The sequence below is a fragment of the Dipteris shenzhenensis genome, chromosome 28, assembly GCF_047967505.1.
Source record: "Dipteris shenzhenensis isolate YYH24624 ecotype China chromosome 28, Dip_SZ_1.0, whole genome shotgun sequence".
NCBI lineage: Eukaryota > Viridiplantae > Streptophyta > Polypodiopsida > Gleicheniales > Dipteridaceae > Dipteris > Dipteris shenzhenensis.
In genome coordinates, this window is record NC_141623.1 from 16,159,254 (window position 1) to 16,183,163 (window position 23,910).

Sequence of the window (23,910 nt, forward strand, 5' to 3'; positions counted from 1 at the left end):
ATGTGTCGGTTTTTGTTTATAGGAAAGATATCCTTTATAACACTCATCCAAGCAGTAGTCCTATGATTTCCTTCCCGGACAAAAAACATCCTTCTTGACATAAATTTAAATTCATGACTTGATAACAAGTCATTCTCAAACTCTTCATCATCATCTCTCCAAGTGGGAGACCACCTCTCCATCATATCATCTGTCACTACTACCTCCTCTCCATCACTTTTGCAAATGGACACTATGAAAGATCCTTTCTGTGGAAGATAGCCCTCCACTTGGAATGCATTTAGGGTCTAGTTCCAATAGTCAAACTCCTATACTATTAATGATTAATAGAGCTAACATTCAAAATCCTATACATAAATGTGTATAAAGGAATATCTAAACATATTTATTTATCTTTATACACATGTATTTATTTATCTTTTAACACATTTGTTTTCACATATTAATGTATATGTATGCATATCCTTTTCTATGTACAAATAAAAAAACACATGTAAATAGTTTTACGTATGCGTATATAAACTTATCTATGTATGAATTTATGTCTGCATATACATACATAACCCCTCAAACTCTCAACCCCATATAGCACTCATTTGCTAATGGAAGAGACCGCATCTTCCATGCATATGTTTACATTTACAATATACTTGCATATATACATCTTGACATTTTCATACATGACATATGGACACAAATAAATGTAGAAATAAATGTATAACACACATACATGTCTATATATACTGATCTATAAATATTTCTATGAATACTTAAGCATGTCTATTTATATACATGTATTATGTAATACATGTACATGTGGTGATCTTTTGGGGGATTTCTCCCAATATTCCACAAACTCTCACCCTTTCCATCAATAACTTCCCTCAATCAAGGAGTTCCTCCTTTAACTTGAGGCATGATTCAAGAATGTAGATTAAAAGCAAAAGCATACAATGTGTTGGCAAAATCATCCTTGTGGTTAAAATAACTTGCAAAATTGAAAGCTACATAGATGACATTTATGTCGACCTTATATCTACTTTACTCTTCCTCTTTGAGATCTTATATCCAAAGAGCATTCATATTTAATAAAATGTATAGGATGAATGCAACTGTGAAAGCACACAGTAGTAGTGTGCATTTTAGTGCTATTTCTACCAAAATGGGCAGCAGTGAAAAGGTCATATAAAATGCTACCCCAATACAAGGCTACTATTGAGCAAGACTTCACACAAGATGGCTTGACACAGTAACTCTGGGATCTGGAAACTAACTTTATTTTCAAGTCACCATGCAGGTCAAGTGTGGGAGCATTATTGATCCCAACAACTAATCTTATTGTAGGCCGACTGTTGCAAGTGTGGGAGCATATCAATGTCCTAAACTGTGAAGCTCTTTCTACCAAAACAGGCAGCGCATTGACGCACTGTCCATTTTGAAGCAAAAGGCATCTAAATGCCACCCCACTGAAAGCCTATTAAAAAGCCTAAAAGGGACTAATTTTGATGCTTGGGATATCGAAATGGACAGCGCCTTGACGCGCTGCCAATTTTGGTGTCACAAGCATCAAAATTTGCTTCTTCTTTACTCAAATATGAAGGTGGTACATGAAAGATACAATGGAGGATTTTAGATGCCCTTTCCATTGAAATGGACAGCGCGTCAATGCGCTATCTATTTCAATGGAAAGTATCCAAAATGCTCCTACAAATGCTTAACGCCATGGCTCTTCCAAATGCTTTAGGACTCACTGGAGAGGTCTTGGATGAATGAAAAATTGGAGGATGAGGATGTGAGGAGAGGAAGGATTCACAATTTCGAAATCAATTTGAGGTGCATAAACAAAAATCGATGAAAGTTTTTTAAGTTTGTAGTATACCCCAATGCTTTTGAGTATACCTCCTTTGACATCATTTTGATCTACTTTCCATTTGACGCGCTGCCATTTCTCATGGAAAGTAGATCAAAGAGGACCCAATGATTTTGATCTACTTTCCATGAGAAATGGCAGCGCGTCCCTTTCTCATGGAAAATAGATAAAAAACAGATGTGTGTAGCTGTCCAGACTAGAGATATTTCAGGAATGAAAGTTGAACTTACGTTTAGTTCTACTCGAGATTTCTTCTTCCATGAGGAGCAGATGATGGCGTCGGAGGAGAGGGCGACGCTGGAGGAGAAGGAGAAGATATTAGCAATGAAGGTAGCATGGAAGGCGATTGGCAAGAAGCAGAGCTTCAGAGGAGCAAAGATCGTGAGCGAGAATGAGCGAGAGAGAGCGAGCTAGCTTTGCCCGACTCTTCCTTGTTACCGTTCATATTCCCTACTCTTGCAGACCGTAGGAGGAGAAGGAGAAGCGGAATATGGTGTGTGGCGATGGCTAAGATGGCAGCAAGAGCTTGCGAGGTGACCAACCAAACTAGATGAGAGCAGCAAGAGTTTGCATGGTAAGACGAGAGCAGTGAGACGAGACGAGAAGGCAGATGAGTAGGCGAGACGAGACGAGAAGGCAGACGAGTAGGCGAGCAGCAGGCTTTCTCGTCTTGGCTGAGATCAACGAAAGATTAAAGTAGCGGGCTTTCTTGTCTTGGAGATTAAAGTTGCCACGAAAGAACAGCAATTGTGAGGAGTTAGGAGGGGAGTCGAGGGGAGCAGCAGCAAAATAGAGAACTCAAATCTGCAAGGCAAATAGAGAAGGCTAGGAATAGAGGAGACCTTTTGAATTGACAGGAGTTCCAAAGAATCTACTCCGGCGCCAAAGAAGACGACGGCAAGCGATCGCAGAATCAGAGCGATTACAATAAATTTTCACGCCATTCACGTCGGTGGAGTTGGGAGAATTTTCCGTAGAGTTGGGAGTTGGGAGTTGGGATGTTGCTTTTCAAGTCAAGGATGGAGTTGGGAGTTGGGAGTTGGGATGGAGCTGGGACTGTGGGGGTTGAAGCAATGCAGAATTTTCAATTTTCATCACCTGCGAGCCGGAGGTCCAAGTCAGCAATTGCGCTCTTGTGCCCTTGGTCCTGCTGCCTTGTCCAGCTCCATCTCCATTATAGAAGAAGCTGCTGATTCTGCTTCCCTTCAGCCTCTCGCAATGCATTCTGGGAGTCAGCACTATGGCGTCTCAGACATGCAACACTTCGTTCTCTGCTTCTTCTTCTTCTTCTTCCCCTCACATTTTCGCTCACTCCCACGATGTCTCTCTCTCCCCCCAACACCATCTCCACCATCCGCTGCAGCAGCAGCACCATCCCAATTTTTAGCAGCAGCAGCTACCGCCCATGCACCACCATGGCCACCCCCATCAACCACCTCCACGGAGCTCTTCAAACTCAAGAGCTTGAGCATCTCCCGCAACAGCAGCACCAACACCATTCTCAGCTCCAGCAGCACCAGCAACAGCCGTCGCCTTTCGACTGGAGGCAATGGAGGAGGGGAGTGGATGCGATTGTGAAAGAGTGGATGGAGGCGGCATGGAGATTTCAACGTGCTAATCTTGTTTGCAAGCTCAGGTATCCAAATCACAAAGAGGCTAGCGCTAGCTTCTTGTTTGCAAACAAATATGGAACAAATAACGACCTTCCTGGAACAAATAACGACCTTCCCATTTTATAAGCAGCACACATTAAAGGAAACATGAAGTGCAAACAATAGCAAGAAACAATTGCGAGGAGGCAGCCTTGAAGTGGGCGTGACAGAAACAACTACATGTAGCCCTGACGAAATTGACAAAAGCAACTGAGAGAAGGCGATGATTCCAAGCACTGTAGATACTATACAATCGTTAAAATTAGCGACAATACAATCGTGCCTCCGACTTCTTCTGGGAGGATGCATTTGCAGTGCTCTAGTTCTTGAAGGTAGCTATACTTCTTGAAGGACAATGATAGAAACACTAACTAAGAAAGATGGACGACGATACTTCTTGAAGGTAGTAGATGAGACTCCCTAGTTTGTCCACAGCTTCCATTAAGGACTAAGGATACAGCTTTAGATAAGACAAAGGTTCATCTGAATGGATTGCTTTGCTAGGGAGGCTAACAGTTCTTAAACATATTCTCTCGTTCCGTTCCTTTCTCACAGAATTCCTTTCGTTCTAAGAAGTTAGCAGTGGAACACTGAATGGCACGCCATTTCTTGTCGATCAGGGGTTTCTTGCAGTTCACTTAGAGTAGAGAAGCTATTGTTTTTGGGAACTCGCATTCCTGTTATTACCTCGGATCCTTCTGGGAGATATATGACAATCATATCTCTGACAACAAATTCAACACTTCATAGTGCCAGAGAAGAACTAGCTTGTAGCTTGATGGGAAATAAGTAGTGGGAAAGGAAGACCCAGTAATATTTCACAGCCTAGTTGTCTCCTACATTTTAAGAGAGCCCAGTACACTGTACATCTTTGTATTTCATCTTTGCAATGCAATGTACACTGAGCATACTGAATTGCACTATGTACAGTGCAGTGTACACTATAGCCCATCTTTGCAGCCCGTCTTTAATAACTGTGATCACAGCCAACCTTGCATGACTAACCCATACGTTACTAACTAATGCTATCATTACTAAAATTAACATTCTTACATGACTACCATTTCATGCGAAAACGTATGCATTAATTAACATTCTACCATTAAAGTTACAATGTTCTCGTTTTGTAGGCAAGTTATGGAGCCTTTATTTAGATTACCATCTTGTGAAATGATTACCATTTTCATGGAAGAGAAACATGATATTATGAACCATGTCATGGAGAATTTATGAAGATAATTGTGATGGTGTCATCTAACTCGCCACCTTTCAAAGACAAAATTTATTCACGTCTTCTCTTCTTTTATCATCTCTTCCTTCTATCAACATCTTCTCTTCCGCTGCCATGTCCTCTTCTATCAACCTCTTTTCTTATATTGCCATCTCTTGTGCTTCCATTTGCTCTTCTGATGCCACCTCCTCTCTGGCAATGTCATTTTTTATCACACTCTTTTACTGGCTACATCTTCTTTTGTAAATGAAGAGCCGCTAGCTATTCTAGAGCTCTGTCTTCTTTCACGCTTGCAAATTGTTCTCATAGTGGGTGGAGTCAATCCTTCAGTGTTCATTTGTGCATCTAAAACATGCCTGCATCTGTGTTCATTCGCTTTGGAGAAGCAGAAACATTGTCCATTCGCTACGACACTCCTTTATTGGAGGTATCCCTAGCAAATCTCAAGGAACACTTTCACCTTGCGGATGAGGAGATTAGTCTACATCAAGAAATCGGAGTGGACGACATTGCCATAGTGCTTCCTTTGGTGGACTTGGAGGACGGTCAAAAAGGGTACAAGATCAATGGAAAACAACATTCAACCTTCACAGTTGAGGTGATAAGAAGGAAAGATTCTCAAAGTGACTTTCAAAATGCTGAAGTGAATAGTGTTATTTCACTTATAGAGAAGATGCCTTTGAATAGTTCTTTGGATGTTGCATTAACTTCTGCAGTTGGAGTTGAGAAGGTTTCTGAACTACCTAAAACTTATGATGGGTATTTTGTCTTTGAACTGCCCCCTTTGCCTGATGGATCTCCAATGTCTGGAATGGAACAAAATGCTGATGGTCATGGATGGACAAAATATTCAACATGTTCACAAGACTTTTTTAATGGAATTGTAAGGATGAGTAGATGTTCTGGATACTTGAGATGCTGTAATGTTCATTGTCCTTACATTGAATGAATGGGAGTTCTGAATGATACACAATGGAAGGAAAAGCTTAGGAAGCCACCTGTGCCTGGTCCAATTGATCCAACCTTGGGATCAATTGTCTACAAGCATTGTTTGAAAATCCCAGAGTGTGTTTATCAATGCAGTGCTATCATATATTATTGCTTGCCTCACGAAAGAGCTAAGACGACAAGATGTGCTGTGCATGTTGGGTTCCATGACCATCCTGTTGAGAAAGGAAAAAGTCGTGCAAAGGCATTGCAAGTGGATGATCTAGTTTCAATGCATGCTAGGCTAAATGCAAATTCATCTTGCAAAAACATTGAGGTCTCAGTTACACAAGACCTTATGATGGATATGTTGCTTGCAAAGGAGGGGGTTGCTATGGAACCTCTAGATTACCAACAATTTGAAGAGGTTTTGGATACAATCACACCAATGACACAAAGGAGAAGGCTTCAGAGAATAGTGTAGAGTGCAAGATGTGATGCTAGAGATGGAGATCTCATGGAGATGGTGGAATGGATTCAATACTGGGTTTGAAAAAGAGATGCAGATATCCATATGTGCAAAGTATCTTGTTTCCTGGGCAGCTACAAGATGAACAACAACCACATATTTTCAAAATGTCGACCATTGGTCCAGGATCAAGGGTTGATTTGGTAAATCAAATGCGACCAGGAGGTAGCCTTGGATCACAATGGGTGCATTTTGACCACGTCCATCGAGTAAAAGGATGGTCAACTATGGGTGCTCATGTGTATGACCCTTACATAAGGGAACTCTTAACAATAGCTATATGTGAATTCAAGGTGGAAGATACCCATGCACAAGTGCAATTCTGGAAGCTTTTGAATAGTCGGATGGAGAAGAATGGTTTTGAACCACCTGAATTCTAAGGATTCATGGCAGATGGAGCAGGAGCAAATTGGCTTGCTATCCACATAGTTTACAATGGTGGGCCTAAAAATGTAATGAAGGGTAAAGAAAGGACTTAACACTTATTTCATTAATTTTGGACTTGTCAATGTACAAATTCATTTTTACATATACTTTTGGACTAGTTTTCAAATAAAATTTAAGAAAAACCCAATCTTCAAAGCACATATAAAAACATAAAAACAAGCATTTTTTTATATATTTTTTAAGGACATGAAACTAAAATTATAAAATTTAACGCAGCCTAGATAAGTTACATGAAAAAATAAGATTCGATTGTTGTAAACTCTCTTAATATTTAATGGTGTTAATAAACACCTTCAAAAGTTAAGCCTGAGATTTTCAAGACTACAGCCATTCAATTTGATGAATTTTCTATTTTCAAGTCCTTAGCCTAAATTCAACCCATTCAAGAGCTGAGCTCATCTCTTCCTCATCGATGTAGTTAAAATTATAGAAGAGAAGTAAGGATTGATGAATTTTCTCCTGCATAACACTTTGTTTATTCCGAATGGCTTGCACTTCCTCAGGGGAAAATCTTCCATAAAGAGCCACACGCGAAGATATCTCACTTTGAAAGTCTATCAACTCTCTCCTATATGACTGCAATTTATCTATTTCAGTAGTAGCCATACTTATTTTTCTTTCCTCTTCCTTCTCTAAGCCCTTCTAACAAGCAAAGTCATCCTTCTCGTACTGGGTTAATGGAGCTAGATTTTGCTTTCTCTCCTCTCTCTTTCCTTGGTTCTCGGCAATCCATTCTTTGAGGCTGCTAATGGCTTGCTCAACAGAATCGATTACCTTAAAAAGATCCATAATGGCTGCAAGATGAAAGGAGTATGCTTGAGAAGAGGAGGTAAGGCTGCGGGCAAGATGGAAGGAGCAAGCTTGAGGAGAGGAGTAAGGTAAGAAGAGTAAAGTGGAAGAAGTGTGGAGAGGAGTAAGGTAAGAAGAGTAAAGTGGAAGAAGTTTTTGCTGCGGGTGAGATATAGAAGACGAATGAGGTGAGGAAGGTAACGAGAGTGAGGAAAGATATAGAAGACGAACGAGGTGAGGAAGGTAACGAGAGTGAGGAAGGTAACTAGAGGAGGTAAGGCAAGATGAAAGGAGTATGCTTGAGAAGAGGAGGCAAGGCTGCGGGCAAGATGGAAGGAGCAAGCTTGAGGAGAGGAAGGAGCAAGCTTGAGGAGAGGAGTAAGCTAAGAAGAGCAAAGTGGAAGAAGTGTCTGCTGCGGGTGAGATATAGAAGATGAACGACTACTAGGGAATTTATAGAACTACAGATGCAAGACCATAATGCGAGATAACTAGATGCAAGACTTTAATGCGAGACATTATAAAATAAAATGATGGGATGCAAGACCCTAATGGGAGACATTTGAGACATGTAAGATAGTGATAGTACATTGAAATCTATAAAATAAAATGATGGAACACAAGAATGATATAATTAATAGAATCTCATCATGAGATATTCTTTTAATATAATATAAGTTAGTAATTATTAGAATCTCATCATGAGATATTCTTTTAATATAATATAAGTTTGACTTGCTGTACATAATAAATGATAGATTTTGAGTACATTGAAATCTATAAAATAAAGTGATGGAACATAAGAATGATATAATTATTAGATTCTCATCATAAGATATTTATTGTACATAATAAATTAGACTTTCAAAAAAGTAAAACCTAATGTATTGTAATGAATAAATATCATAAAATATCCTAATGTATTGCAACATTTAACATAAGTTTTAAAAACACTATCATTAATCAATACAAACAAGATAAAAATCTTCAAGGACTCATGTTTCTTTCTACATGTTTTACAACTGAATAGAGTCTGATGAGTCCTCTTGAGGCTGTGATTCTCTAAGAGTACATTGAGTCTCTACTTGTGTGGATGGTGTACATTGAGATTCTACTTCTGGTGCAATCGGGATAGACTTAATCTCTTCCTCCTTTACAAGATGTGATGTTGTAGATGCACATTGAGTCTCCACTTCTTGTGTAGGAAGAATGCATTGAGTCTCTGATTCAAGTGTAGACTGTAATGCTTTACTTGAGGCTGTGATACAGAAGGAGACTGAATTGTCTCTTCTTTTTCTTTAGCTCCCTCAGGTTCTTCATTGAGTCCATCATGTTGTTTCCCAATGATAGCAGTTAGATAGTGAACAGTCTTAGCCACAAAATCTTGTAGCTCGAGCTTGGTATATGCTTCTTTTGAGACATGTTCAAAAATTTTATTGAGATACAACATGAAGTTGTAGGCAATTCTCCACCCACTACTAAACATGTCTTTCTGCTCCACTGCGAGGCGTGTCTAGAAATTTGGTTGGTCTTGATGCTCCCTGATTTTCATAATCGCAGAAACTAACTTGTTTGCAGACCTGTCCATCATGACATATGACAAAGTGAATTTGTGTAGTAAATAGTAAGATGCATGTTCATAATGATATGATAAAAGAACACTTACCTGAACACCCCGTGAAAGCCTGTAAATGAGTTGACAAACCAACAATGGTTGTCATCAAGGTCCCATACTATCAGGCTCCAATGTGAACTACATCACCAATAAAGAGCGATAAGATTTATCACAATATTAAGTATTAATTGACACAATATTATAAATAAGAGAGTAAAAGAAAGATTGAGACCATACTTACTTCTCATAGTATGGCATAAAGACAAGTAGTATGCCATCCAAGTCTAAAGGTTGTAGAATTGAACAAACATCATCTACTGTCTTCTTGGTATCACTAAGTACAACTGAAAGAAGAGAATCGAGCATACAGACGTGATTCTGTACTGATCTAGGAAAATGAGATATAACCGTACTGTAGTAATAATAGCAGATTGAATCAAATGATTGAAGTATCAAGCCAAGAGATGTTCATATCAAACCTGAGGATGGCCATCATGACTTTGTCATTAGCCTCTTTCAAAGGGTCAAAGAGGATTGTAACTTCCTCGCTACCAAAAGTCAAAACACGAGGTTGCTTGCTAATGATGACCCTAACCTCAGAAGAGCTCCCCATTTCGTCCAATACAGCGGTTACATCAGGACAACTTATGGGCGTAGCAACCAATGTTTTCTCTGGATGCTCCACCACGTTATCAATAAATGCCTTAATGATAGATGACATAAATGCATATAGATGCAAGTCTGTATATGTGGACAATGAAGTTTCACCACCTCTCAAATTAAAAATTTGAGCAAGGAGCAAAAAGCAGTTATATCCGACTCTCCACCCACAACTATGGTCATCATTCTGCTTCACTGCAGGGCATGTTACATACTTTATTTGATCTTCCAAGTCACCCTCCATTTGCATAAGTGCATCTATAGCACCTACCAACTTTCGAGCAGATCTACACATCAAAATAGAAAACGTAAATGAATGTGCGCATTGCATAGGATGCATCTCATTGACATAATTATGACACAAGTAGGTTATACTTACTCTGGCACACTGCCATGGATAGATGCTATTGAATTGACAAAGAAGCATTGCTTGGCTAAGATGTCCACAATTACCAAGCTCCAATGCAAGCTGCATTATCAATTAAGAATAATTATTATTTGATATAATCCTCCACAATGTAAGAGATAAGCTAGGTAGGGATTGATACTCACTCCTCGTGATATGTGGTAAAGATAACTCACGCCGTAGTCAAATCAATAGGTTGCAACCACTTAAAAACATCATCTATGGTCTTCTGCTTATTGCTAAGTACACTAGAAACAAGAGGATCGACCATATATGCACATCTTTGTATATATAGGGGAAGCTGTTGTAAAACCATACTGCAATAAAAAGAAAAGAATATTAGTTCATTTGATCCAATGGAAATACAAAAGCATAAAGTCAGTAAAAAGTTTGTGTCAAACCTGAGGATGGCTATTATGACCTTGTCATTGACCTCTTTCTTGAAGTTTATGAGGATTGAAATGTCCTCTTCATCAAATATAAAAGTAAGAGGTTCTCGAACTTGAAACCTAACTTGAAATGACTTCTCCATTTGTTGCAATGTATGATTATTTTCTAGAGTCATCCGACGGATAGCCAGAGCAGCTTTGCTTTCTTGAGATGAACTTTCTAAATTCTCTGCTCCAACTATGTCCTCCTCATCCTCCTCCTCTCCCTTCTCCTATAAAAGGATAAAATAATTATGAGATTCAAAATTTTAAATTAATTATAAATTTAAAAAGACCTTTAAATGAATAAAGAAAATTAAACATAAGTTTTCATACCTCTACATATCTTCGTGGTCTTTTTATGTAACCTTCAGAGGCAAGGTCAGTGTCATATCCATCTTCTTCTACTTCCTTGCTATCGCTGGTGTCCTCACTATTATATCCAGAGCTTTGATCATTTTCATCATCTTTCTTGCTCTCATCATACATGATCATCTCTATGTCATCCTTTTCATGTGAGATCGGACCTTTCTTATCAAACTTTATTGTGAGAGAAGCCACGGTATCAAGGTACTCCAAGCAAGCAGGGCTCTCAATAATATTTACATTGTGTCCTTTTTTGATAAGAGCTTCAAACAGATGTCCCATTCGGCACAATGTGACTTCCCATCCGGACGGTAGCAAAAATTCCATCATACTAATTAAAAGATCAGCACTTTTTGCTGGCCTTTCATAGTGATTTGTGTTGCGATGGAGGGGACTTGGAGCTTCATGCTCTTCCAGCAGTAGTTGCAATCTCTTTGCATTCCCTCTTATATTGTTTTGTAAGGAGTGATCATTGTAAGGGCTCTTCATGCATAAGAAAAAGGTTTCTAGACTTTGTATCTTGAGACCGCATTCTCTCTTGTCCCTTTTTCTTGAGTATATCCCATTGTAAATCTTGAGCTCATTACCATATTGTTTTTCTAGGGTAGCAGACATTTGTTCCTTGTCATCTTTATCAGCAAATATGACTATATTACATTGTCCCACTCTACCAATGGTGGTATGTAATATTCTGTCAAGGAGTTGACGGATGTCATTCGGTGATATTTCATAGACAAAGAAAAGCTGAGGTCTCTCCCAAGCAGTGTCGTCGGACAAAAAATCATTCAATGAAACTCCCTTGCACTCAACACTCTTTCTAGACTCTGAAATGATTTCATGTATGAAATAAAAGCCCTTGTTCAAAGTTTTTTCTTTTCTGAGAGTGTGCTTATTGATGACTTTTTGTGCATATGCATACACATTTTCCGGAATGTCACTTCTCATAGAGGGAGTAATTTCAGATCCATCATCTTCTACCTTCACCCATTTATGCGCCCAAGCCTTCTGTTTAGTTGACGATAAAGCTGATGCCATCTGCCTCACAATGTTATGATCAATTTTACATTGGCTAATTGGAATATTTTTTTCTCCCAATAAATATTCAATTGCACTCTTTACTGCATCACACTTGACCTGTTGGATGATGCAATCTTCCATGCAATGATCTTTATCCTTTTTGCCAAAAAACCATTCTTTGGACATTAATTTCTCTGCAGCAAGACTTGCGTATTTGTCTGGTAGGTTTCTTAAAGGCCTCCACATCCGAGCTGTCATCTCTTTTTTCTCAATCTTCTTTGCCTTCTCTTTAATCAATGATGGAGCCTCATATGTGACATCTCCTTTCTCACATGCAAGACACACGTCTTTGATCTGATGAAAAACTTCATCACTACGGAAAAGTATGCTTGTGTAGTCTTGATACCTATCCCTTACTGTCTTAAAGCTTGTAATCACCTCTGCTCTTTCCTACTTTCCCCTTGGTACAATGGCACTCAAGCATGTGTAGAAGTCAACAAGATTATCCGCTTCCACTTTAGTTGCAGTTCTTTTGAGAGTGGTCAAAGGAGAATTGAAAGTTTTCCGTATGGTCCTAGCTTTGAGCAACATCTCTGAATTGGAGGTGATTTTTTGTAGTGCATAAATGCCATGATTAAGTCTTTCCGACTCAATCAAATATTTTTTCTCGTTCTTGAAGATACAAATGCATGCAGAAAAGTAGTGAAATTGAGGCACACTCGCGAAGGTTTGATAAGTAATTTCTCCTTTCTTGTATGCATCTCTAGAGCGCTCATTACAAGCATAGGCATAGTGCTGACCATCTATTGCCTCAAATGTACAATGAGCTAAGAAATTTCTCTTGGCATCCCTTATATGTCGTTCTGGATCATTCACTGAACTCTGTCCTTCTTGAAGTGAGGGAACTTGTTTTCCGAGGAACTTAGTGAATTGCATCTCAAAATCTATAGGCTGAGAGAAATTGATGGATTGACTATAATCTCCTATGACTGGCCAAAATGTTCTTGGACGGAGTACCAAATTAGAAACAACTAGTTTTATTCCATCAATCAAAGCCTGAAAAATCTTTTTAGCATAGGCTGTATCTAAGGTCCTGCTATTGGTGAAGACACTTGCTTTGACCACTGTTGAAGCATGTATAACTTGAGTCTTCTGGCCCCATATATATCCTGGATCCTCATCTGTCACAGCCTCATTCAAGCGAAGATTTAGGTTCTTCATTGATAACATTTCTGCTTCTAGATCTGACTCCATTTCAAGACCCTCCGCATCCTCTTCATGTTCTTCCTCTTCTCTTCTTTGCCCTTTCTTTGTATATGAATGACCTCTTTTTCCAGTTATAGGACTTGGAACTGTAGCTCGTGAAGTACTTGCCTTTTGCATTTGACGTCGAGGTTTATTTTTTAGGGGCTCAATGTGAACTGCTTTAGATCGCCCTACTTCTTCTTCTATTGCCTCAACTTCAGGTATACTTAAGGGCTTCACTTGTTCTGTTATTCCATCAACTTCATGAGTTACACCATCTAAGTGAGTAATACCATGAACAAGAGATGTGTGTGCATGTCCTGTCTTATCTGATGCATGTCGTGTCTCACTCAATTCAATTTCTGTCTGAGATGCATGTGCATGTCCGGTCTCCACCAATTCAATTCCTGTCTCAGATGTAGATCCCTTGTAAGCATCCACGTGTACAAGACCCTCATCCATTGCTACAATGTGTTCTGTCTCATCCACTCCACTTCCTCTCTCATTTGTATTACCATGAACCAGGTCTACATGGCGTGTCTCATCACTTCCTTTCTCATGTGTGGATTCTTGCACCTTAGGTCCCTCCAATGAAGTTGAACCTTGTTGGATGACACCCTGAAAGTATTCAAGGATAATCTTTGACTGCATTTTTCTTGCTTCCTCAATGGGAAATTCCTCCCACACATGTTGAAGGATCTCCAATGCAGGAACCAATTCAAGAAATCTAGGTGCTTTTGGCGGCGGCATCACAAAGTGCATTGCATCTTTCTTAGAAAGAAGAAACGATCTGTTGCTCATTCTTGAATTTGTGTAAATCATCATTGCACTGCTGTCTTTTTCAATTTTTATTCCTACTAAGGTGCCCCCTTGAATCAAATTGCTCTTTGAGAAAGATACATTTGATGCCCACTCATCTTTCTCCAACTCTCTCTTTGTCATCACTAGAATGAGATTTCCTTTACTTAAGACCAAGAACCATGCTTTCTTTGTTGTGTCAACAAGTGTCCAGTTTGTGAAGTCCTTTGGGGCATAAATTCTTCCATTGTATTTCAGTGTCATACCATTGACAAATGCTGTAGCCTCAAGATCCATCCTGTATTCAAGCACAACACAAATTTTAAGTACTTTGACAAACTACAATTACTTTGAAAAATCAAAAGTACAATGAGTCCCATTAATACACCTCAAGTTTTTATTCTTCCCAATCATATAAGTATCAATTTCATGCTTTGGGAATAGCCTAAAAGGCTTTACAAGGCTTAGAGCATAAATGCTTTGGGAATAGCCTAAAAGGCTTTACAAGGCTTAGAGCATAAATGTGAAAAAAAATAAGGATTTACAATGATCTCTGAATACAAATTTGAAGTCTGTCATATATAAGTGCAAAATGCTCTGTCAACTCCCGCAACTGATATAAGTGTAAAATGCTCTGTCAACTTCCACAATTGTAATCTGTCATGTCCACTGATACAACTTTCAATCATCTTGAAAGTTTAAAAACCATAATCGTTGCTTAAATGGTAGGGTTGTTGTGACTGTGAAACCGAATGTGAACGAATGGACTGACTCCGATTAGGAACTAGTCGGGAAATTTTGAGCATGGCTTTGATTGGTTTTTTTGGAGTTCTCTCCTCTAAGGACAAACTAATCTATGCTAATCTAGACTACACCAGCCGTCGAAGCGAAGAAAAGCAAGAAATAATTTCTTTTCCATTGTTCTTTTTAATATCCTTAGGTTGCAAATTAAAAGCAAAAAATAATCTATTTTCCATTATTCTTTTTAATACACTAAGGTTGTGAGTTTAAAAAAGATGAAATTTATATTTAATCTTTTCTAAACTCACACCCCTTTCTCTCTCTCTCCCCCCCTTCTCTCCCCCCCCTTCTCTCTCTCTCGCCCCCCTTCTCTCTCGCTGCCGCCCCCATCCTCCCACCCCACCTCCCCCATTCTCACTCCCACGCCCACGTCCATTCTTTCACCTTCCCCATTCCCACTCCCTCTCCCACTCCCATCCTCCCACCCCTTTCTCTCTCTCTCCCCCCCCTTCTCTCTCGCTGCTGCGACAGCGGCCCCCCCCCTTCTCTCTCTCTCCCTCCCCCTTCTCATTTTAAAAAAGATAAAATTTATATTTTCAAAAACTAATTTACTTACAACTCATAAGAATTGAACATTCACATTAATAAGAAGTTAAAATCTTAATAAATTTGAATTTAAATAATAAAAACTATAAAGTAGTTGAACTTAAAGTTTATGAAAAAATAACGTAAAATAAAGAAAACAAGACTTAAAATTAAAAATTTAATATTTACCTAGAAGAATATATTAATTCTCCCTAAAAAGAAATAAATTAAAGTAATAATAACGAATGTAAGTTAAACTACTTTTAAAATTTTAATTTAAAATGTAATAAAATTAAAATTATACTTTTTATATTCCAAAACAAAATGCATTATAGTCTAAATTAAACTAGTAAATTGAAAATGAAAGTGAAACTCATTTTAAATTCAAAAACAAAGAAAATTTTAAAATTCAAGTTTCTACAAGTTTTGCTTTTAGGATACATTTGTCTTTTCACATCCACGTGTTTGTCTTTTGAAACACAAGGTTGTCTTTTATCACAATTTTCAAGTTTTCACATGTTTATCTTTTCAAACACAAGGATTCATAGTTTAAAAAAAGGCGGGCAATTTGAAATTCTAGTTTCCACACGTTTCTCTTTTCAAACACCAAGGTTTATAGTTTTGTTTGTTTAAGTTTCGACTAAATATGCCTCATTGATCGTAGCTCCCAAATTCTTCCATCAAAACATCTCTCCTTTATCTCTTCTTGATCGTCGCCCACTCATTTTTTCTCCTCATTGGTAAGATTTTCTATCTCGATCGTACTTTCTCTTGTGCCCTTCCTCTCTAAATTTTCATCAAACACCAAGGTTTATAGTTTTGTTTTTTTAAGTTTCGACTAAATCACACACCAATCTCCTCTCATATGCCTCATTGATCGTAGCTCCTTTATCTTTTCTCGATCGTCGCCCACTCATTTCTCCTCTTCATTGGTAAGATTTTCTATCTCGATCGTACTTTCTCTTGCGTACTTTCTCTTGTGTCCTCCCTCTCTAAATTTTCATCTCTCGTCCATCTCTCTCACTCTTCTCTCTCTCTCTTTCCTCTTCGCTCTAGTCTACATTTCCTCTCATCTTAGTCTACTCTCTCCCCTCCTCTTCATTTCCCCTCTCTCTCTCTCTCTCCCACTCTCTCCTCACCTTTTCCCTCTCTCTCACTTGCACTCCCCACTCTCTCTCTCACTTGTTGTGGCGTCCCCCCTCTCTCTCTCTCCCCTCCCCTCTCTCTCTCTCCCCCCCTCTCTCCCTCTCGCTGTTGCGGCAGCGGCCTCCCCCCCCTCTCTCTCTCTCTCTCCCTCTCTCTCTCTCTCCCCCCCTCCCTCTCTTTCGCTGCCGCGGCAGCGGCCCCCCCTCTCTCTCTCTCTCCCCCCTCTCTCTCGCTGCGCCTCCCCCCCTTCTCTCTCTCTCCCCCCCTTCTCTCTCGTTGCTGCGGCAGTGGCCCCCCCCTCTCTCTCTCTCCCTCCCCCTCTCTCTCGTTGCCGCGACAGCGGCCCCCCCCTCCCCTTCTCTCTCTGCCGCCACCCTCCTCTCCCACCCCCTTCTCTCTCTCTCCCCCCCTTCTCTCTCGCTGCCACGGCAGTGGCCCCCCCCTTCTCTCTCTCTCCCTCCCCCTCTCTCTCACTGCCGCGCCCCCCCCTCTCTCTCTCCCCCCCTCCTCTCTCACTGCCGCGGCAGCGGCCCCCCCTCTCTCTCTCCTCTCCCCTCCCCTCCCTCCCTCTCCCCCCCCTCTCTCCGCTGCCGTGGCAGCGGCCTCCCCCCCTGTCTCTCTCTCCCCCCTCCTCTCTCGCTACCCCCCCTCCTCTCTCGCTGCCGCGGTAGCAGCCCCCCTCCTCTCTCTCTCTCCCTCCCCCTCTCTCTCTGCCGCATCCCCCCCTTCTCTCTCTCCCCCCCGCTCCTCTCTCGCTGCCGCGGCAGCGGCCCCCCCTCTCTCTCTCCCCTCCCCTCCCCTCCCTCTCCCCCCTCTCTCTCTCTCTCTCCCCCCTCTCTCTCGCTGTCCCCCCTTATCTCTCTCCCCCCCTCCTCTCTCGCTGCTGCAGCAGCGGCCTCCCCCCTCTCTCTCTCCCTCCCCTCTCTCTCACTGCCGCGCCCCCCCTTCTCTCTCTCCCCCCCTCCTCTCTTGCTGCTGCAGCAGCGGCCCCCCCCCTCTCTCTTCCCTCTCCCCCCCCCTTTCCCTCTCCCCCCCCCTCTCTCGCTGCCGCGGCAGTGGCCCCCCCTCTCTCTCTCCCCTCCCCTCCCCTCCCCTCCCCTCCCTCTCCCCCCTCTCTCTCTCTCCCCCCCTCTCTCTCGCTGCCCCCCCTTCTCTTTCTCCCCCCCCCCTCTCTCGCTGCCGCGGTAGCGGCCCCCCCCTCTCTCTCTCCCTCACCTCTCTCACTGCCCCCCCTTCTCTCTCTCCCCCCCCTCCTCTCTCGCTGCCGTGGCAGCGGCCCCCCTCTCTCTCTCTCCCTCCCCTCTCTCTCGTGCCCCCCCCTCCTCTCTCTCCCCCCCAATTCCTCTCTCGCTGCTGCGGCAGCCCCCCCCTCCTCTCTCTCCCCCCTCCCCTCCCTCCCTCTCCCCCCCTCTCTCCGCTGCCGCGACAGCGGCCTCCCCCCCTCTCTCTCTCTCCCCCCCCTCTCTCGTGCTGCCGCACCTCCCCCTTCTCTCTCTCCCTCCCCTCTCCTCTCTCGCTACCGTGGCAGCGGCCCCCCCCTTCTCTCTCTCTCCCCCCCCTCCTCTCTCGCTGCCACCACAGCTGCCCCCCCTCTCTCTCTCTCTCCCTCCCCCTCTCTCTCGCTGCCACGGCCCCTCCCCTTCTCTCTCCCCCCCTCCTCTCTCGCTGCCGCGGCAGCGGCCCCCCCTCTCTCTCTCCCCTCCCCTCCCCTCCCTCTCCCCTCCCCTCTCTCCGTTGCCGTGGCAGCGGCCTCCCTCCCCTTTCTCTCGCTGCCCCCCCTTCTCTCTCTCCCCCCCTCCTCCTCTCTCGCTGTGCCGCGGCCCCCCCTCTCTCTCTCCCCCTCCCCCTCTCTCTCGTTGCCGCGCCCCCCCTTCTCTCTCTCCCCCTCCCTCCTCTCTCGCTGCCGCCTCTCTCTCTCCCCTCCCCTCCCCTCCCTCCCCCCTCTCTCCGCTGCCGCGGCAATGGCCTCCCCCCCCCTCTCTCTCTCCCCCCCCTCGCGGCTTCCCCCCTCTCTCCCCTCTCTTCCCCCCCTCCCCCTTCTCTCCCCCCTCCCTTTCTCTCCCCTCTCTTTCCCCCCCTTCTCTCCTCTCTCTCCCTCTCTCTTTCTCTCTCTCTCTTTGCTGCCGAGGCAGCAAGACTCTCTCTCTTATATTCTCTCTCTAAAAATATTTCCTTCACTTTTCTCTCTCTAAGTTCTCTCTCTATAATAAAATTTCAAAGAATACAAATTTAAAAAAAAGTACCTGGAAAAAAGTTGAAATCTATGCTTGTGCTTGCTTGTGCTTACTTTTGCTCTTCCTCCTCTTTTTGCTTCTCCTCTTGCTCTTCCTTGTTGAAATGAGAGAAACAATGAGAGAAGGAGAGTATATATAAGAAAAACTAGGGTTTTAAGTGCTTCTCTCTCATTGGTCCTTCTATAACATTATCTCCTCTCCCATTGGCCTCTCTATTAGATTATCTTCTCTCTCTCTCCCATCCACTCCCATCCTCCCACCCCATTCCCACTCCCACTCCCACCCCCATCCTCCCACCCCACCTCCCCCATTCTCACTCCCACGCCCACGCCCATTCTTTCACCTTCCCCATTCCCACTCCCTCTCCCACTCCCATCCTCCCACCCCACCCCTCCCACTCCCACCCTCACCCCACCCCACCTCCGCCATTCCCACTCCCACCCCCACTCCCATTCTCCCACCCACTCCCATCCTCCCACCTCCACCTCTCACTCCCACTCCCATCCTCCCACCCCCACCCCTCCCCCCCATTCCCACTCCCACTCCCATTCTCCCACCCTTATCCTCCCACCTCACCCCTCCCACTCCCATCCTCCCACTCCCTCTCCCACTCCCACTCCCACTCCCATTTTCCCACCCCCCCACCTCCCCCATTCCCACTCCCACTCCCATTTTCCCACCCCCCCACCTCCCCCATTCCCACTCCCTCCCCCATCCTCCCACCCCACCCCTCCCACTTCCACCCCCACCTCCCCCATTCCCACTCCCATCCTCCCACCTCACCCCTCCCACTTCCACCCCCACCTCACCCATTCCCACTCCCTCTCCCACTCCCATCCTCCCACTCCCACTCCCCACCCCTCCCACTCCCACTCCCATCCTCCCACCCTCACCCCACCCCCACCTCCCCCATTCCCACTCCCTCTCCCACTCCCACTCCCATTCTCCCACCCCCACCCCCACCTCCCCCATTCCCACTCCCTTTCCCACTCCCACTCCCATTCTCCCACCCCCACCCCCACCCCCACCTCCCCCATTCCCACTCCCTCTCCCACTCCCACTCCCATCCTCCCACCCCCACCCCCACCCCCACCCCCACCGCCCCCATTCCCACTCCCTCTCCCACTCTCCCTTTCTCCCACTACCACCCTCCCACACTCCCTTTCTCCACTTTCCCACTCTTCCTTTCTCCCACTATCAATTCCACTATTACTTATGAATTCTAATTAAAACTATTACTTAAATAAATGATATTACTTGAAACCACTCATAGGATTTAAGGTTTACGATTTCGTGGTTTGGGTTTAGGATTTGGGGTTTGGTGAGTTAGGGTTTAGGGTTTAGGGTTTAGGGTTCAAGGTTTAAGGGTTAGGGTTTGGGGGTTAGGGTTTAGGATTTAGGGTTTAGGGTTTAGGATTTAGGGTTTAGGGTTTAGGATTTTGGGTTTAGGGTTTAGGGTTTGGGGGTTAGGGTTTAGGGTTTGGGAGTTAGAGTTTAAGGTTTAAGGTTTAGGGTTTAGGGTTTGGGAGTTAGGGATTAGGGTTTAGGGTTTAGGGTTTAGAAGTTAGGGTTTAGGGTTTGGGGGTTAGGGTTTAGAGTTTAGGGTTTGGGGGTTAGGGTTAAGGGTTTAGGGTTTAGGGTTTAGGGTTTAGAGTTTAGGGTTTGGGGGTTAGGGTTAAGGGTTTAGGGTTTAGGAGTTAGGGTTTAGGGTATAGGGTTTAGGGTTTGGGAGTTAGGGTTTAGGGTTTGGGGGTTAGGGTTTAGGGTTTAGGGTTTGGGGATTAGGATGGGTTAAGGGTTTAGGGTTTAGGGTTTAGGGTTTAGGGTTTGGGAGTTAGGGTTTAGGGTTTGGGGTTTAGGGTTTAGGGTTTGCTGTTTAGGGTTTGGGAGTTAGGGTTTGGGGTTTGGGGGTTAGGGTTTAGGGTTTAGGGTTTGGGGGTTAGGGTTTAGGGTTTAGGGTTTAGGGTTTGGGAGTTAGGGTTTAGGGTTTAGGGTTTAGGGTTGTTATTGGTTAGGGTTGAGGGTTGAGGGTTTAGGGTTTAGGGTTGTTTTGGTTTAGGGTTTAGGGTTTAGGGTTTAGGGTTGTTATTGGTTTACGGTTGTTATTGGTTAGTGTCTAATTAAATTTTCAAACAAGTTCTGGATTTTTAAATCATTAATAAAGTAGATTATTGAGAAGAGACTAATGTTCTTTATAATGGTTGTTACAGCTTGTTTGCAAAAGAAACTCACAAAGGAGATGGCTACAAAATTTATTCCGGGGATGGAGGTGATTTTATGTTGCAAAAGAGAAGTAGTTGCATTTGCTACAATCCATGAAAGTGATCCAAATTCTATTTGTCACTTTAGAAGACTTGGCGAAGATAAGGTGGCAGTTATCGTATCAAGGATTCTTAGTGCACATGTTGAGCTAAAGCATAAGTGTGGGGATATGGAAATCCTTGGAGATGTTATGCCCTATAATACTTCCAACAAAGCATTTATTGCATGGGACAGAGATGAGACTTATCCAACACATGTCATCAGGAATACAAAGTGCATATCTTTGGATTTTAGAGTGGGAGATATTTTACAAATGTTATCATTTACAAATAAGTATGTAGCAGAAGGTCAAGTCTTGGGATTTGAACAAGTTGAACACTGGACATTTGCGCAGATGAGAATTCAAAAAGTTACTGATGATGGTATGGATGATAACTCAATGTCATTGGATGGTCCCTACTATGAGGTAGGTAAGGATTTGAGATGGAGCATGCAATTTTTAAAGATTGGAAAGACTCGGCATGTGGTTTTTAATGATAAACATAATGTATACTACAACATCAAAGAATTGAAAGAATATGCCAATGTACCAAGCTCTATTCCTTCAGAGATGGATGATTCCAATGCACTCAACTATAGCACTGACGTCTTATCAGAAGTCGATGAGTTCATTGGTACCGAGAAAGAAAAATATTTCACAAGTGATGCCTTATCCGGGGTGGATGAGTTCATGCACATTGAGAACTTGGGCAAAGATGTCAAAAGTGTTATATTTTCAAGCATGGATGGCTTCATGGATACTGCTAAAGTTCTTGGAGTCAAAGCAGGTAACTATGGAATTATGGAAAACATGCACAATAGTATAATGAGTGATGTTCTCTCTGAAGTAGAGGAGTTTCAAGACTATGGAGTTATGAAATCCATAGAAAGTGCATCAATGAGCGATGTTCTCTCAGGAATAGATGAGTTTGAAGATCATTCTGGACACTCTATCACCACTGACTATGGAGTTATGAAATCCATAGAAAGTGCATCAATGAGTGATGTTCTCTCAGGAATAGATGAGTTTGAAGATCATTCAGGACACTCTAATGCCATTGTGACAAGTGGTTCTATGATTGTATCAAAAGTAGGGATGAGATCAACAAAGGACTATTTGGTGTTTGACTTTGATTGTGAACTTGTAAATGTTACAAATGGTTTGACGAATGTATCAAAAGCAAGGATGACATCAACAAAGGAATATTCAGTATTTGACTGTCAAAGTGATAAGATCAAGGATGCAACATCTCATGAAAACAACGTGACAAATAAATCTTACAAGGAGAACTACACAAATCCAAATAAGAATGTACAAAAGGTCCCAAAACGGACATACAGATGCATGAAAAGACAACGAGTGCAGGCAGATCCAGAAAAGCAACCAAAGAGAATAAGAGTAATGAATGAAGATGTTATGCTAAAAGCAATGCGATCTACATGCTGTAAGCATACATGTATGCGATCCATTAACTTACATGACATCAAGGGTTGTAGAGAACATGTCTGGCAAAGGAAAGGAAGTAGAAGAAATGAATACCTACTCACGATATTGTCTTGCTTTCTTGTAAATGATAAGAGAAGGCGAAGTTCAGGACATCAAATAAGGCCTCTTATAAATGGAAAAAGTATATGCAATAATGCATATCGCATTATTATAGGATTATCACATGGCACATATTGGAGTTTGGCTAATAAAGCAAAGTATGGAGTTAAATTTAACATTCATGGAAACATAGGAAGGCCCAAAACAAGAGCCTCAACGGTTGCGGCAACAGCAATTTTGAAAGATTACGTTTATGAAAATGCTTTACCGCAACCCCACCTATCAGAAATGCATCTTCCGATAGGTTTGACCAAAAAAGAAGTATTTAACTCTATTGGAGAAACACAGAGGCAAAGAGGGCATGCACCGGCATCTTTTCATACTTTGTATACTCTTTGGAAAAAAAGCTTTGGACATGTTAAAATCCCAAAGAGGCAAAAAATGTCAAAGTGCAACGACTGTGATGATCTAAAGCGAGCACTTGAGAGTGCAACATCTCCAGAACAAAAAGAAGCTTACAAGAGAAAGAGAGAATTTTATCATGGTCTTGTTCGACATTCTAAAATAAAATATGCATTTTGGAAGGAGCAAGCTATTTCTCACCCAAATGAGTACATGTGCATTATTGTAGATGGTATGGATCAAAATACAACAACATTACCTCGATTCGTTAACACTCCACCTAAGCTACAAGGCAAATACTTTTTAAAGACACATCTATGTGGAGTGTTAGTGCACGGATTTAAGTTTTTTGCAGACATATGGATTGATTCCTTGCATCTACACGATAGCAATCAAGTTGTAACATCCGTTATGAAGGCAATTCACAATGTACATGCAGAAAAAGGTCGCCTACCAGCAACTTTGAGAATACAAGCAGACAATTGCGGACGAGAGAATAAGAATGTACTCTTCTTTGCATTTTGCTCAATGCTAATCGCTCATAGAATCTTCAATGAGATTGAAGTTGGGTTTTTGTTGGTTGGGCACACACATGAGGATATCGATCAGGTATTTAGCACAGTTTCAAGAGAACTAAAACACAAGGACATGGAGACAATGGATGACTTGATAAGAAAATGTGGGAGGCAAGTTGGTGGCTGTAAGGAAGGAACAATATGCTCAATGGTTGAGAGGATGTATGATTGGAAGAGCTTTATTCTACCTTTCATACAAAAAGGTGGTGATGCCCTGATTGGTCATAGCGCTCCACACTATTTTTGATTTTTCTTAAAGGATGAAAAACCAGTGATGCAATGGCAACACTATTCTCTTGATACAAAATGGGAACCTGAAGAACCTTACTCTCTCTTAACTTCAATCCCGAGCAAAGAAATGCATCCAACATGGGCTCCTATAAAAGAATTCAGCGAGAAA